Below are 15,427 nucleotides of genomic sequence, written 5' to 3' on the forward strand. Positions count from 1 at the left end.
GTCTCTAGACTCTAGAACATCTAGAGGCGTTCAGGAAGTTGGAGCTGGTCTTGGTGATTGTGAATTTCAAATAAAGAAAATCATCTCAGCACTGAGCTTAGCAAAAGTACTTCTTCACCATCTTAGTCCTGGTAGGACTTGAAGATCCTCCTGCCAATACCTCTTTGGCCTCAGCCTGGGCCAGCTGGGAACCCCTCATTTGTGAGCCCCATTGCTTCCTCTCCAGTCATCCCATGGAAGGATGAAAGCTTATTGGGGTCCTGGCTGCCAGCTTTTCATTTTGCCTGTGTGCAGAGGGACATAGCCATGGCCGACCACAGTTTGGCAGCCTGTGCTTTGAGTAGACAAGCTCAACTTTCTTTCCTTTGGAGGAGAGAGCTTTTTTGGGAGGTGGAGTGGCTCTGGGGTCCCCAGCTTGGAAGGGAGGAGAGCCCTACTGCTCCACATCCTGTTTGGGGTGGAAATTCCTCTTTCACGAGGACTTCATTGAATCCCCTCAATCTGGACCCACTTGACCAAAGCTCAGATGTCTGTGCTAGGATTGCTCATTTCCTAGTCAGAAGCCACCAGTGCTTGGCCTGACCTCAAGGAGAGGGCTCCCCAAATGAAGCTGGGAGCTCCTGAGAGTCAGCTCCGTTCTCCCGCTGATGTGGCTGTTGGTAATTGGAAAACAAGCAGGCGAACACCCTTCTGCTGTCAACCCTCCTCCCCAGAACGTTTACTTCCTTAATCACTGTTAAACAATTAGCAAATGGCTCATTTATGTCTAGACGCAGAAGAGAGATGCAGAGTTAAGAATTGCTGTGGAGGAAAATGTTTCTCTTCTGTTTTGAGTGTGCACACATGAGGGAGGGGGAGAGAGAGAGCTTGCTTTACAGGGTTGGCATTTCTTTCAACATATTGTCACCGCAGATTATATTATTTTCAGAGTCATCTTAATAGTTTCCAACAATTGCTACCAAGTAAAGGTCATGTTTGAAGTTCTTGGCAAATGGAGTCTCTCTCTGTTGGCCGGCATTTCCCATGCACAGGCTGTTCTGAGGGTTAGAGCAATCCACAATGTGGATTTTAAGACTTTGCAAGATAGCATTAAACTTGGTGTCTCTTCCCAATCTCCCCCCGTTTTTGTGGCTCTGTTACCATGACAGGCAGGGGAACCTTTTAGGTACAGCTCCTCTGCTTTGCAACAGAGCTGAACGTGTCAGTGTTCTGGGGGATATTTTTGGTTAGCCCTGTCTCCATAGAACCTGCTGGTTGAGAACTATCTTCACTTGCAAGTGGCTCATTGCTTCTGGCTAAGCAGAAAGTCAGATGATGGGAAACAAAAGCTGAAGGGCTTGCGTTTGTATATTCTGTGCTTCGGGGGACTGGAACACAGTGATAGTATTGGCCCAAGGATTAGAGGACCAGTGGCAAATAGGGGAGCCATTAGATATGTCCATCTGGTGGCCCTGGGGAGGGACAAGAAACATTAAAAATCCTGACCCCATCCCCGTGTACTGTCAGGTAGCAGGGGGAGAATGCAGTAGTGTACCTGTGGACTATGTGAACACTAAGGGTCTGATGAAGGGGGTCATGCAGTAGGTTTCATTATTCTGATTTTCTGTTGCTTAGAAAAAGCTGGCAAGAGAGGTTTTATAACATTGGGGAAATAGTGGCTCTAACAAACTCTAAGCAGTTGTGTTTTATATGTTAAACAGTTTGAGATTTGGGGACACATCTCCCATGGCAGATGCCCCAACTTTGCCTTTTCCCCTCAGGTCTTGTTCATTTTCACCCTCCTTTCCTCAGTCAGCAGTAGTCAGGTATCATTTAGAATGAGAGCCAGAATTCAGGATACAAAAACCCTCGACTCTTAGTTTTTTTTTTTTTTTTTTTCGACTCTTAGTTTAAATAGAATTCTTGCTCTAGTTTAGTTATCCTCCCCTTTTCTCCTTCGCAGGGTTTTTTGGAAGAAACAAGTACGAATGGTATATAAAAGAGTGATTGTGTCCTAGTTAGGATATAGGTTCTGGCTGCTGTAACAAAAACCCAGATGAAACAGAGTCTAAAATAGGATGAAGTCTTATTTCTCTCTCATGCAAACATTCTACAGGTCAGCAGCCCAATGCTGGTCATGACTAGGATCCTTTCAGCTTATTTTGCTTCCAGGCAAATGAAATTGTTGAGCTTCTGCATCTGGGTCCAAGGTGGCTCCTGTGCCCCATCCAGAAAGAAGAAGGAATGGAAGGGGGCACAATCTAGAAGTCACCAATGTCACTTCTGCTCACATTCTATTGGACACAATCCTAAGGCTTCAAAGGTTGCAAGGGAGTCTGGGAAATGTAGTTTTTATTCTGAGCAGCTATGTGCCTAGCTAAAATTTGAGAGTTATATAATTGAAGGATAGAGCAGATATTAGGGGTCCCTATCAGTCTCTAGCTTAGTAATATTTTAAATAGTCTTGATAATGACAAGAACAACAAAACAATAGCACTTATACTAAATACTTATACTAAATATGTATTAAGAATTGTGACCTGTGCTAAGTGCCGTAGTATTTTATTTCCTCTTTTATCCCATCTAATTCCCACAACAAACCTATGAGATAGTACTGTGATTAGTCTCAAATTAAAGATGTGATCATTGAAACAATGGAACTTTACCAAGGGCAGCATAGCTCAGAAGCAGCAGGGCCGACATCCTCGAACACTGGTCCTATTCTCCAATCAGTCTTTACTTCGATGAATGCAAAGCCATCTGAAAAGTAATGTAAAATACCAGCTGTATCATCAGGATGCTTTTGATTTCAAGTGACATAAACATAACTCACTTTCTCCCTAATCCCCAAATGAAGATTTACTGCCATATAAGGCTAGAAAGTATACTGGGGAAGGCAGACCTCAGAGAAAGAAGAGGAAATTCAGTGTTGACAACACTACGTTTCCTTCTGTCTCTCTGTCTATCTCTGCTTGGCTTCATTCTGCAAAGAGGCTTTCTCCCCTTGGCAGAAAATAGCGATTTTGACAGCCCCAGATTCATTTCCTCCCAGCCTAGGAACTCGAAAGAAATGTACCAGTGTCTGTGCTTCAACAGCAGCGAAGGATTCCACCTGGATCTTTCTGAATCATATGTCCAACCTTCAGTCGAATACAGTGGCCATCTGACCTTCTTCCTCCCTGCCATTCACTATGATCAAGGGTAATATTTTTTTCTGGAGAAGGAGGGCAAGATTATTCCCTGGATCAGGTAAAATTTTAAAAGCAGTGTACTACATAATCACCTCTTAAAATGTCAAATATAGTAACCTCATAAACAGCTTCAGCTAAATGACACTGGCTTGAGCCCGTAAGAAGTTATTAAGGCATTCTGAGTGTCTATGAATGATAGGCACAGACAGGCATAGAAGCCAAGTCTATACCAGACATGTTAGTTATCCTGTTAAAGAAAGAGTTCATGCAAAATAGAGTAGATTCGGCCTTATTTTAATTCAAAATTCTTTTCAACCATTTGGCCTAATGTTGTAATACTTCCTTCTGATCCTGTGGCACATCTGTCCTACTTATATTAAGCATTTATTTCTTCTTGGAACATGCCAAGATAACACAGGTTTCTTGGCTCCTGAGGATAAACTTTCAGGTAAAATGGTTATTGTGACATTTTCAGGAAGCACAGATGTTCAAACACCGTCCATGGTGAAAATGCATCCGCAGAATTTATACAGACTACTTCAACATGCAGATTAGTTATGCAGTTACAGCAGAAAGAAGCAATTCAGCTAATTATCTTACTACTTATTTCTATGTTCTCTGCAAACACGCATTTAACCAAGATTGGAAGAATACGTATTCATTTCTTCTTCTCAAATGCCCTGAATAGGATGCCATGTAATTAGTTAGCACTTTTGTTAAAAACACATTAGGAAGAATAACCTTCTTGTTGTCAGTTCTGTTGAATGCACAATTAAACTATTTGATAAAGCAATTACCTGAACACAATTATGTTCATCTTCACCCCATCAGGAGATGAAATTAAGGATTAGGTAAAATTGCAAAGCCCAGGAGATCTTGGCAACCCTTACTTTAGGAGACAGAAAGGTCCCTGGCCAGAGTGAATTTGCATAGTGCTGTACATCTAATTAAATCATCATAAAACAATTTTAATTAAGTTCATGATCATATCGTTTTTATTTTTCTTTAAAAGAAACAAACAAAATCTTCCCTGTAGGTATGCTCTCTATCAGGCTTCTTCACAACATATTCCAAGATAACTTGAGCCACAGATATGGGTAATGCTCATAGAAACTGATCTCATTATCTAAGCTTTGGGTTAGTACCCATATATGTCATGTGAGAGAATGTGCTAGGTTAGAGTTTATTTACCATGAATCGATGCCATAACTGCATATTGAGAGAAATAGCTCTGATAATGCTTTTGCTTTTACCCAAGTTAGTTGTTGGATTTTTCCCCTTTCTGAAACAAATGGAGTAGTTTTGCATGTTCACATACGATTGCATGGAACAGAAATGCCTCATCCTCTGGTAAGGGTGGCTTTCCTGAGATACTGGGTTCTGTCCAGTAAGGTGCTCAGAGCAGCAGCTTTTGGCATCAGGAGAGACCCTGTATCCAAAAGAGAAACTTTCCCAAGTTTTTATCCAGAGGAACTAAGGATTGCTTTGAAACCCACATCTCCCCAAAGGAGATATACCCAAAGGTTGCTATAGTAACCTGGGGACCCCGACCAGATTGATCAGATAGAACACATGATAAGGGTTCATTTGCTTTCTCCTCTCCTATGAAAGAGATCAAAAGATGAGACTGTGTATCAGCATGGATGAGATGCCCCAAAGGTGGCAGAGAGCACACTCTGCTACACCTCTCATTATGTTCCATATTTCCTGCTGAAATCTCCCTGGACCAGACACCTAGCCCCTCTTGTGAGCACACCAACATACAGCCCAATTCCCTGGCACCAAGCAAAGCAAGACAGAGGTGAAGTAGAGGGGATGCAACTTGGTGTTTGGTTGGTTGGTTGGTTGGTTTTGTTTTATTCTATTGGTTTGTTTTTGTTTCCTTTTTTTCCTTTTAACATACATGAGAAGATGATCTATCTCTGACAAAAAGGAAATAACCATATTCCTGAGATTTCAGCTCTGAGGATCAGCCTAAGCATCTCCTCAGTGAAGCCTCTGTGAGCCCTTCATGTTAATTTAGGCCATTTCTTTCTCCTGAGCTCCATCAGAACCAGGTATATACTTCTGCTGGCACATTTATTACACCACCTTGGCATTGTTCATAGGTAAGTGTATGTACAGCTGCTTGATGAGCTAGAGAGTCTTAAAACTATGACACAGAACTCCTCAATATAATATCCTCTTAAATAGCTGAGTTTGTAAGATGTAAGGGAAATCCCTGGTTGAGAGATGGGGAGAAGGAAAACCAGTGTGGACACTGACCACTGCCCTGGGTGCCCTGGGGCATGGGAAGGTGGAACGCAGCTGATCTAATCAAGAATATTTAGGGCAGCCTGGGTGGCTCAGCAGTTTAGCGCTGCCTTCAGCCCAGAGCCTGATCCTGGAGACCCAGGATCAAGTCCCACGTCAGGCTCCCTGCATGGAGCCTGCTTCTCCCTCTGCCTGTGTCTCTGCCTCTCTCTCTCTCTCTCCCTTCCTCTCCCCCCCCCCCTCTGTCTCTCTCTCTCTCTCTCATGAATAAATAAATAAAATCTTCTTTTTTAAAAAAAGAATATTTAGAGGGCAACAGCTTACCCGCAGACTGGAGACAAGGCCATCAGTTCTTACAAGGTGAGAAATTGGAGGTGAAACTTCACACGTATATCCCAAAGCTTCAATTGTTTTACCCTGAATTAAAGAATGGGCTTGATTTAAAAAGGAAAAAAAAAATCTACCTATTGGTAAAGCCAGATAGCAAGAACATGTGAAAATTTCAGCCTGGATTCTGGCTTGGAAAAAGATCACCTGTAAAAACAAAACAAAACAAAACAAAAACCACAAAAAAAACTCTTTAAGAAAGAACCTGCATTCATTCCTATAGGGCAAGGGTGGTACACCAGACATTTAATGCCTGGTATGAGACACAAACATGTATCAGTCAGTGAGCAACTGTTGAGCTGTCCTGTGGTGTACCGTGTGAATGGTGACCTGAGTATGTGGTTGCAATTTATTTATTTTTTTTAAAGATTTTAGTTATTTATTCATGAGAGACATACACAGAGAGAGGGGCAGAGATGCAGGCAGAGGGAGAAGCAGGCTCCATGCAGGGGAGCCTCACATGGAACTCTATCCCAGGTCTCCAGGATCAGGCCCTGGCTGAAGGCGGCGCTAAACCACTGAGCCACCGGGGTTGCCCTGTGGTTGCAATTTATATTCTTGGCATGGTATCGAAAACCTGAATCTGGTTATTTGTTTTTTGTTTTTTTTTAACATTCTTAGTTTATTAATCCTCTCATGAAAAATCTGCACAATCACCACAGATAAATCCACTGCAGAATCTTTACTCCTTCTGCTGTCCAATCTCCAGCTCACTTTTTGCCAGCATCAACGTTGGCTTTTGCAGTCCCCCTGACTTTCTTCATTCTGTTTTTGTGTTCTTTGCACTGTTTTCTTGAAGTCTTTTTCTTCTCATACAGGCCATGTCTTGCAAGTCTATGTTTGGGTTCATTTTTCTTTGCATAATCCAAGGAATCATAAATCATGCCAAAGCCTTGCCACCACCAAAATGGATTCTGAATTCAAATACAAATATGACATCTGGTGTGGTCTTGTACATTTTGGCTAGTTTTTCCCGAATTTCTGTCTTAGGTACTGTTGTCTTCCCGGGGTGAAGAACATCAATGACCATCTGTTTCCACTGAAGCAGTTGGTTGGTCATGAACTTCCTGGTCCGGATAGTTACTGTGTCGTTCATGATGGCGGCCGAGCTTCAAGTAGCCGGGGAAGAAAAGACTGAATCTGGTTATTTGACTTAAAGTAGTTTTGTGTGAGAATGCGCTGAGGTTCCTGCAGATGTAAATGGTCTCTGGAGGACTAAGCCATCAGCTCAAGCTTCACGGGATTCCCTCAAAACCCTGCCAAACATGACTCATAATTCTTTAAAACATAGAGTGAAGTAAGCCACCATGAACAAGAGGCAGCACAGACAATCAACAGTAGAAACTGAAAGGTAGATTTTCATGTAAAATCAGTACAAATGTTTGAAGGGTTTAAATAAAAATATGACAGTGTAAAACCCAAGCAATGAGTTAGATGCTATCAGAAAGTGCCAACTCTGAAAGGGAGAAATAGAATCATTAAAAGTACATTTTAATGAAGGAAACACATGAAAATTTCTTTACCCTGGAAAAGAAACCAAGGCTTCAGCTCCTTATTCTAAATTTTGCAATTAAAAACAAGCAGTTAAACAGATACTATTCTGTACAAATCATATTTCAGGGTAACCATAAAGCTCTATTCAATAGGGGAAAATTCTTTACAGAAGAACTTCGTATAGTGAATAAATGCAGAAGTAGTAACTGGGAAATCACCATTTTTCAGCCTTTAATGGTACAGCTGATATGGGCAATAGTCAAACCTGGATGAAACCATTAAACAACAGATTGATAATGAACTTGAGGCTATTAACTCCTGAACCTTCAGATAAATCACAGAATCACTGAAATGGACAAGTGGCATTGTTTGTCTTCAGGTGTCCTGTGGTAGGGAGCACACAGCTGGATGTGAAGTATCTTGGCAAAAGAAGTTGAACTTAAATCTAGTCAAGCCTACAGTGCTACCTTCTGTTGACAGGATGTGCTGGGTGAAGGAGTGTGTTCAGGGAGGCCTCACAGAGGCAGATAGACAAATTCAGAACATGAAGTGTTCAGGGAGCCAGAAAATGGATCCAGTTAGTGCATGAAAAAAGGAGGAGTGGGACACATAGCTGCCAAATGTTTTGTCAACACTGGTTGAACCCAAAGAGAAACAAACCAGCAAAATTGTAAGAAGGAAGGATATTTGGGGAACTCTTAGGAAAATTTATCGGGAAGTGGGAATGAGATACGGTGGTAGCATTGTAGTGGAGTAAGAAAAACCCATAGTTTTACAAGAGATACACTGTGAGGAACATAGAGCATTTGCCATATGGCAATTTATGAGGAAAGAAGGAAGGAAGGGAGGATGGAAGGATGGAGGGATGGACAAGCCAGTGTGACAAAATCTTGAAAATTGTTAAACTGAGGTTGTGGAGATCCACTATATTAATTCCTCTACTTTGGCATATATCAAAAATTTTTCCTAAGTAAAAAAAAAAAAAAAAAAAAAAAAAAAAAGAAAAGAAAAGAAAAAAAAAAGCACTCTTTGAGGGGAGAAACTATCTCCTGTTAATCTTACCTCCAGTGTTGAATAAATAAAGTGAATATTAGCAAAAAGAAGGAAGCTGTGTATGTAAGAGAGTTTTAGGAAAAACCAAAGTGATAAATTTGTAAAGCCATAAAAATATATACCTCATAGGCTTAAAAATAAAAGTTAAAATTATACAACTTGTGGTTTTTTTCTAAGAAAAAAATAGAAGAATTTCTGTGGCCTTGGATTAGGCAAGTATTTGTTACATACAACACTGGAACAGTGTTGTGTAAAATATAAATTGGATAAACATTTTTCATCTCTGCCTTCAGAAGACACCATTAAGAGAGTGAAAAGTGCAACCACAGCCTAGTACAAAACACTTGAAGATTGTGTATCTGGTATAGGACTTGGGTCCAACACATATAAAAAACTCCTTAATTTCAATAATAAGTAAACAGGCAAAGTAATAAAAATGGGGGACAGATTTGAGCAGGCATTTCATCAGAGAAGATAATGCAAATAAGCACATGAAATATGCTCGATGTTATTATCACTGAGGAAATGCAAATTTACAACCACAGTGAGATTCCACAATATCTAGAATGTCTAAAATTTAAAAAAAACAGTCATTTCAAGTGCTGACAAAGATATGGAGGAAACAGTACCCTCCTATATTGCTAGAAGGAATGTAAAATAGTGTAGCCACTGTGAAAAACATTTGGGAAGTTTCTTAAAGTGCCATGTATATGATCTAGCTGTTCTAATTGTAGATCTCCACCCAAGAGAGTGGACGTACATGCACACAGAATAGTTGTTCACACATGCTCATAACACCTTTATTTGTAACATCCAAAAACTGCAAGTAACCCAAATATTCATCAAGTGACTAGATGAACAAATGTGATGCATCTACACAATTGAATACTGTGCAGAAATAAAAAGGAATAAACTCCTGATACACATAACAACACAAATACATCTTAAAATAATTATGCTGGGTGGAAGCCAGGCAAAAATAGTATCTACTATTTGTTGGCATTAATATAAAACTTCAGAAAATGCAAGCTAACCCGTAGTTTGGTGTTGAGGGGATGGGAAGGCAGGATTACAGAGGGGCAGGAAGGACCTTTTGGGGGTGATGGGTATGTCCATCACCCTGATTCCAGCAGAAGTCTCATGTGTATTTATGTTTAGCAAAGCTCTTCAAATGGGACGCCTCAAATATGTGTGGTTTATGGTATGCCAACTGTACCTGAGTAGCACTGTTTAGAAAGTTTGTAAACAGATGGCCAGAGTGGCAGAGGGTGTCCTGAGCATAGCACAGTGGTCCACTTGCCCACGGTGAGCTTGCAGGTCTCTCTTGAGTGGTGCTGGTACCTCCTGCTTTGTGGCCTCATCTGGGCTGGGAAATAATGTCGGAAAATAGAGTCAACACCAAGCACAGATTTTCCTGGTTTAACACATAAAGAGAAAAAGACGTATGTTACTGTGAACACTCAGTCACTTTGGGCTCTTCTTTCCTGGAGAGTCCTCTTGTACTTGAGGCGTGTCCTGACCTGTAGCACTCCCTGAGACACAGAGCCCAGGTTTCAGGTGTTCGTTTGTGGCATCTCCCTTCTCTCCCTCTTTGAGAAGCAAAGATCTCAGGACACTGAGCAGTAGCCAGAAAAATGACTCTGGGAGCGGCTGGCCCAAGGCAGGTCTCCCAGGGTGGCCGGTGGTACCTGCAGACCTCATGGCCTCTCAGAGAAAGTGCCTGGGCCAGAGGGATGGTTAGGGTTCACTGTGCGGCAAGAAGAAACTACACCAAGTATATAAATGCCCAAGAGCAAGAACTCATGGTCAGTGCAGGTGAGGGGAAAGATGACATGTTTGACATGGACCCTGTGACAGCCACAACAAAGCCATCAGTCCTACATGATGGGAACAAGGGAGACAGTGCCTTCGAGGGCTGCATGCTTAGGATGGGCTGCATCAATCTTCTGCCTCTGCAAGTGTTCAGCTCCGTTTGCTGATTCCTGTCTCACACCTCCATGTGTGCAGAGTTGGAGAGGCCACCAAGTTTTTTGGGGCCAGCCTTGAGACCCTTCTCCAGGGTGACTTCTCCAGGCATCAGTGCTATGTACCAGCACCACGGCAGATACTGGTCCTGTCCCTAAGTTGTTTCCTGACTCAGGGGAAGATAGACTATAGACAGTGAGGGTGTCGTAGGTCAGCCAGATGAGGGGTATGGTGGAGGTGTGGGCAGGTGAGGCATGTGTCAGAGCATGGATGGAGGATTCACACATCAGTGTCCTGGTTAAGAGCTTGTCTGATGGTGCTGGACAGTGTCTGCTCAGATCTCAGGTTAGCTTGTTAGCCATGACCTTGAACAACTTCTGAAGCCTCTTGCTGCCCCAGTTTCCCTGTGTACAAAATGGAAATAATTATACCTACCTCACAGACTTTTTGCAAAGGTCAAATTAGTGATTACATAGTCCTAAGAATGGTATCTGGCACATAGAAAAGCCATCTATAAATATGACCTGTCCCCTCCCAAAGGAGATCTGAGGACCTGTTCCAGAAAACTTGTCCCCATCTGTCCCCAGTAGCCCACATTTTACATCACACTTGACATTGTCTTCCTGAGGTCTTGAGCAGGTGGGGTTGCTCCACATTCTGAACGATGGAAGCATGGTCTCCTGGCAATGCCCAGCAGGTAGATGCTTGGCCCGTTGGTGTTAAATGGCACTGAGGTGCATCGTAACTCATTCCGTAGATGTATAGTGAGCACCACGCCACAGCAGGGTTGGACATGGCCAATATCCTATTGGTGATGAGAGTGGGCCTAAGTTGAGAACTTATTATCAAGTGGCAGGATGGTGAGGAAGTGGTTGCAAGTGGGAATGGTCTCTGCACACTGTTCTGCTCCACTCACCCTGCTGTCATCTCACCCTTTTCTCTGCTGCTGGTTCATTCATCAAAGGCTTGCTGAGCCCCTGTGATGTCCTCAGTACGTGTACAGGTTGCCAATGCAGGCGGACTGAGCCAGCTGCCCTTTCTAGGATTTGGGAGTAGCTTTGTTGGGATTGGTAAGCCAAGGTTTATGTATCTCTGCGACCGTGTCCTGTTGGAGGACAGAGTGACAGTGACTTTGGCCATATCCTGACCATTTCTGGACTGGAAGGAGACAGAAATGTGGTCCTAGTCGAGTCTGTCAGATGTGCAAGTGGAGCAGCAAACTTGGCCTAGATCTGCTCCTTCCTGGAAAGCTCCCCCTCCCCCCCATTCTAAGTAACTAAGCAAAAGCAGGCCTTCCAGTCACATGGCCATGGGCATGTGGGCCACTCCAGAATCCCTCTCCAGGGGCCACCTTCATGTCCCCTGGTCTGGGCACTGTACTCCAGGCCCATGTTTGCACTGCTGACCACCTACAGTGATCCACACCAGTAGCAGTGCTCACACCACACCCAGTGTCAACCATGTGCCACTCACCATGCTACACACATGACATGACAAGATCGTATTTAATTCTTACACTGGTTCTCTCAGCTACACAGTAGTATCAAACCCCTTCTTGAGATAATGAAGAGAGAGAGAGTCTTAACCATTAACACTGCCTTGGTCTCTCAGCTCTAAGTGGAGAAGCCAGGCTTCACCATAAAGTTATTGTGATGACTTGTGAAATCCAGATGGTCTTCATCCCAACACCACTGAAGTCCCAACACCATGAATAGAAGTGACTCATTCAGAGTAATCTGGGATGGGTGGAAGTCAATTAGTGACAAGAAAATCAGTTCCTAATGAAAGAAGTTTCTTTTTCCTAAGTTCAAAGAAATACTATGGCTCTAGTCTGAGGATCTGCTAATCCTATGGTGACAATTGAATATAGATAATGGCCTGGGCCAGTTTATGGATTTCTTGAACACAACTGTGCTTCTATTGATTACTGGCTTTTATTTTTTTTATTTTTTATTTTTTATAGATTTATTTTTTCATGGGAGACACAGAGAGAGGCAGAGACACAGGCAGAGGGAGGTACAGGCTCCCTGCAGGGAACCTGGTATGGGACTAGATCCCCAGACCTGGAATTACATGCTGAGCCACCCAGGTGTCCGGATTACTGGTTTTTAAAGTGTCACGAGTGGCCCCTTTTCCTGAATAGTTGAAATGTTCCCCACAGGGAACATGAACTCCTCCCTTTTAGCACACTTCTTTCCCAAACTGTGATCAGATGACCCAGGCCCGCTCAGAGACCTGATCAGGACATCTGGGTATTGGTGGTATGCAGGGGAGAGCTTGGTCTCTGTGGATGGCAGCTGACCCCACTGGCACTGCCTCTGTGTGTTGCCCTCTCCCAAGTATCCTGCTCTGAAGCTGTCCTCATGGAAACATGTTTTTGTTTTGTCTTGGGCAGCAAGCTGTTGTTTTATTCCAGACACGTGGAAAGAACGATGTGCCCACTAGCAGAAAATAAGCTCAGCACATCATTGAGCAATTTCAGGGCCACTACAAAGAGTCAGGGGCCGAGGATGAGGTGGGCTTGTTCTCATCACTCCATTATTGTATCACGTAAACACAGTGCTTCCTGCCACATACTTTGGTGCTAATAGCCTCCCCGGTCTAGTCTCCTAAGGGACCCTACCTTCTCAGTGAGAGTGCACCCTCTCCCTCCCATCCACCTCTCCCTCACCCTGCCAGGTTCTTGGGTAGCACTGGGAGGTGGTGCTGTGGGTAAGGAGTGAGGGGTCCTGAGGTTACTTGGTTTTCACAGCTCACAGGTTTTCTTGATTGCATGTTTTGTAGATCCACATTTTTATCCCTGTCGCTGTCATTTTTCTTGACCCGCTATTTCAGTCACTCAAAACAGTATTACTGTATTGCATTGGAATTTCTTGGGCTCTTTTCCCCCATGAAGTTTTCATCAACCTAGGGAGAATAATAGCTAACGATAAGAATGGTGAACCACAGTTCCTTGCTGGTGGGCAGGCCCAGCTGTCAGGAACAAGGCCAATCAGCTGGTGCCCGGTGCCATGCCTACACCTGCTGCCACCCTGGGTGCTTGCCTCTCCCCAACCAGTCAGGTCCTCTCAACCCTGGGGTAGATTGGTTTTGGTCTCATTTTCACAGAAGAACCGAGCATCACAAACAGGTTGTTCCTTACCTGAGATCCTACAGCCGTAAGTGACAGAGTTGGATCTGAACCTCAGTGGAGCAGAACCTAAACAGTTCCAGTCTCTTTCAGTCATTAAAGTATGGGAACGCTTCAACTTTGCTGGTTTAATGGCAGTGAAAGTTCATAGTACAGTGTGTTTACTCAATGGTGTTTGAATGGCCTGCCAGGACTGTTCACTCAGATGTGGAATTGGTATCTCCTATTCACTGTGGCCCAAACAGGTGATTCTCCCTCTTGAACTCTTCATTTTCTCTCATCCTCTTCAGCCAGTCCATTCTCAAGCCTTGTCCTCTTAAACTCCAAACTGTGTGTAATTGACTACAGCTCATTGCTGGTACTCCCATGACACCAGTGCCACCATTATTTTGTACTTGGGCCCCTGCCATCCTCCTCACTGGCCTCTTTCCATCTGTGTTTGCTGCCATTGGTTGGTTCCTTATAGAGCAGCTGAGCAAGCAATTAAAACACCTGTGCACTTGCCATCACCTGCAGAATGTCTAAAATCCTTAGCCTCCTTCACACATATGCCATGATCTGACCTCTGTCGAACCATATTTTGCCATGTCTCTCTGTCCGTCTCTCTTTGTGGCCACCTTGATGTGCATATCTCCCCCTGGTGTGTCAAACGTGTCCCACATCAGAGTTTTTGTGCATGCCATTCCCTCTGCCTGAATCCTCTTGCCCCAAAACTTCACATGGATGCTACTTTCTTATCATTCAGGTCTTAGCTAGCAGGTCCTCTCCTCTGAGAAGCCCTCCCTGACCACCATGACACAACGGAGTCAGCTTCACTATCACTTATTTTCTAATGCATTGCTTTGCTTTTTTCCAGCCAATTCCCTGTGTCTCCCATCATCTTATTTTACTTATTTCTCTACACTGTATGCTCCATGTAGGCAGGGATCATGTCTGTCTTGTTTCCTGCTTCGTTTCTAGAATAGTGTGTAACATATAGGAGGGACTCAGTAAATATTTGTGAATGAAAGATTTGATGAACAAATAAAGTATAGAGTCCTCAAAATGGGCTGGAGTAGCTTTGGAGTATAGCTCTGGGCTTCTTCCAGTCTAGAATCTCTTGGGGCTCGGGGATGATTATACCCTCCTGCCCACTGATGAGAATGACAACTTCTCCTGATTGCCCTCTAGGAGTCTGGGGAGACAGGGAAAGCATAAAATCATGATGCTAAAGACAAAGGTGCGTTGACTGCTGTTGACATGTATAGATACATATGCTTGAGAGAGATGGAAGAGCTGGATGAGAATGACCAACACTGCATCCATCCATCCGTTCATTTGTCTCTCCTTCCATTCATCAAGAATATACTGGTTACTTGCTTCTCTCTGGGCTGCAGATTTAAAAATGTATTAGGTAAAGCCCCTGCCCTCATAGACTTCTCATTTCAGAAAGGGAAGTGGAAAGCCCTGTGGTGTTAAGTGGCTTCATAAAGATGGGCATGTGCAGAGTACCACAAGGGCACACAGAAGGGTGTCATATCTCACCTGGGAAGTTAGGGAGGGTCTTCTGAGGAGATTATAGCTGAGCTATGTGGGAGAAGTGTGAAGGATGCTGACAGACATGGAAGTGAGCCCATCAGAGGCTCTCTCTCCGGAGCTTCACACCACCATAGCAAACTCCTGCTCATCCTCCAGATCCTAGCTCTAGGTAAGTCCCTTGTGAATGCCTTCTCCAATGTCCTCGGGATGTTAGGCCCTTTGTTAAACATGTCAACAGTACCAGATACCTTTTATTCTTGGCATTCACCAGAGATAAGGTTTACTTTTGTATTTGTAAGGCTATTTCATTAATAACTCTCTCCCCCAATAAACTATGAGTAACTAAGAATAGGAACTGCATTTGTATTTGGCTCACTGCTTCATTCCCAGCGGCTTACACAATGCCTCACACAGAGAAGTGACTCAGTAGACACTTGCGTACTGAACATAGGTGGGT

The 15,427-nt window shown here is 43.5% G+C and overlaps 1 protein-coding gene and 1 pseudogene across 2 annotated transcripts in view; one reads left to right on the top strand and one right to left on the bottom strand.

The window, feature by feature from the left end:
• SPOCK1 (SPARC (osteonectin), cwcv and kazal like domains proteoglycan 1) overlaps positions 1-15,427 on the top strand; it is a 498,184-nt gene that overhangs the window by 370,735 nt on the left and 112,022 nt on the right. The gene's annotated exons all lie outside the window — the stretch shown is intronic.
• Positions 6,521-6,906, bottom strand: LOC121496270 (annotated as a pseudogene).

This window comes from Vulpes lagopus, chromosome 7 (assembly GCF_018345385.1).
Source record: "Vulpes lagopus strain Blue_001 chromosome 7, ASM1834538v1, whole genome shotgun sequence".
NCBI classification, from domain to species: Eukaryota; Metazoa; Chordata; class Mammalia; order Carnivora; family Canidae; genus Vulpes; species Vulpes lagopus.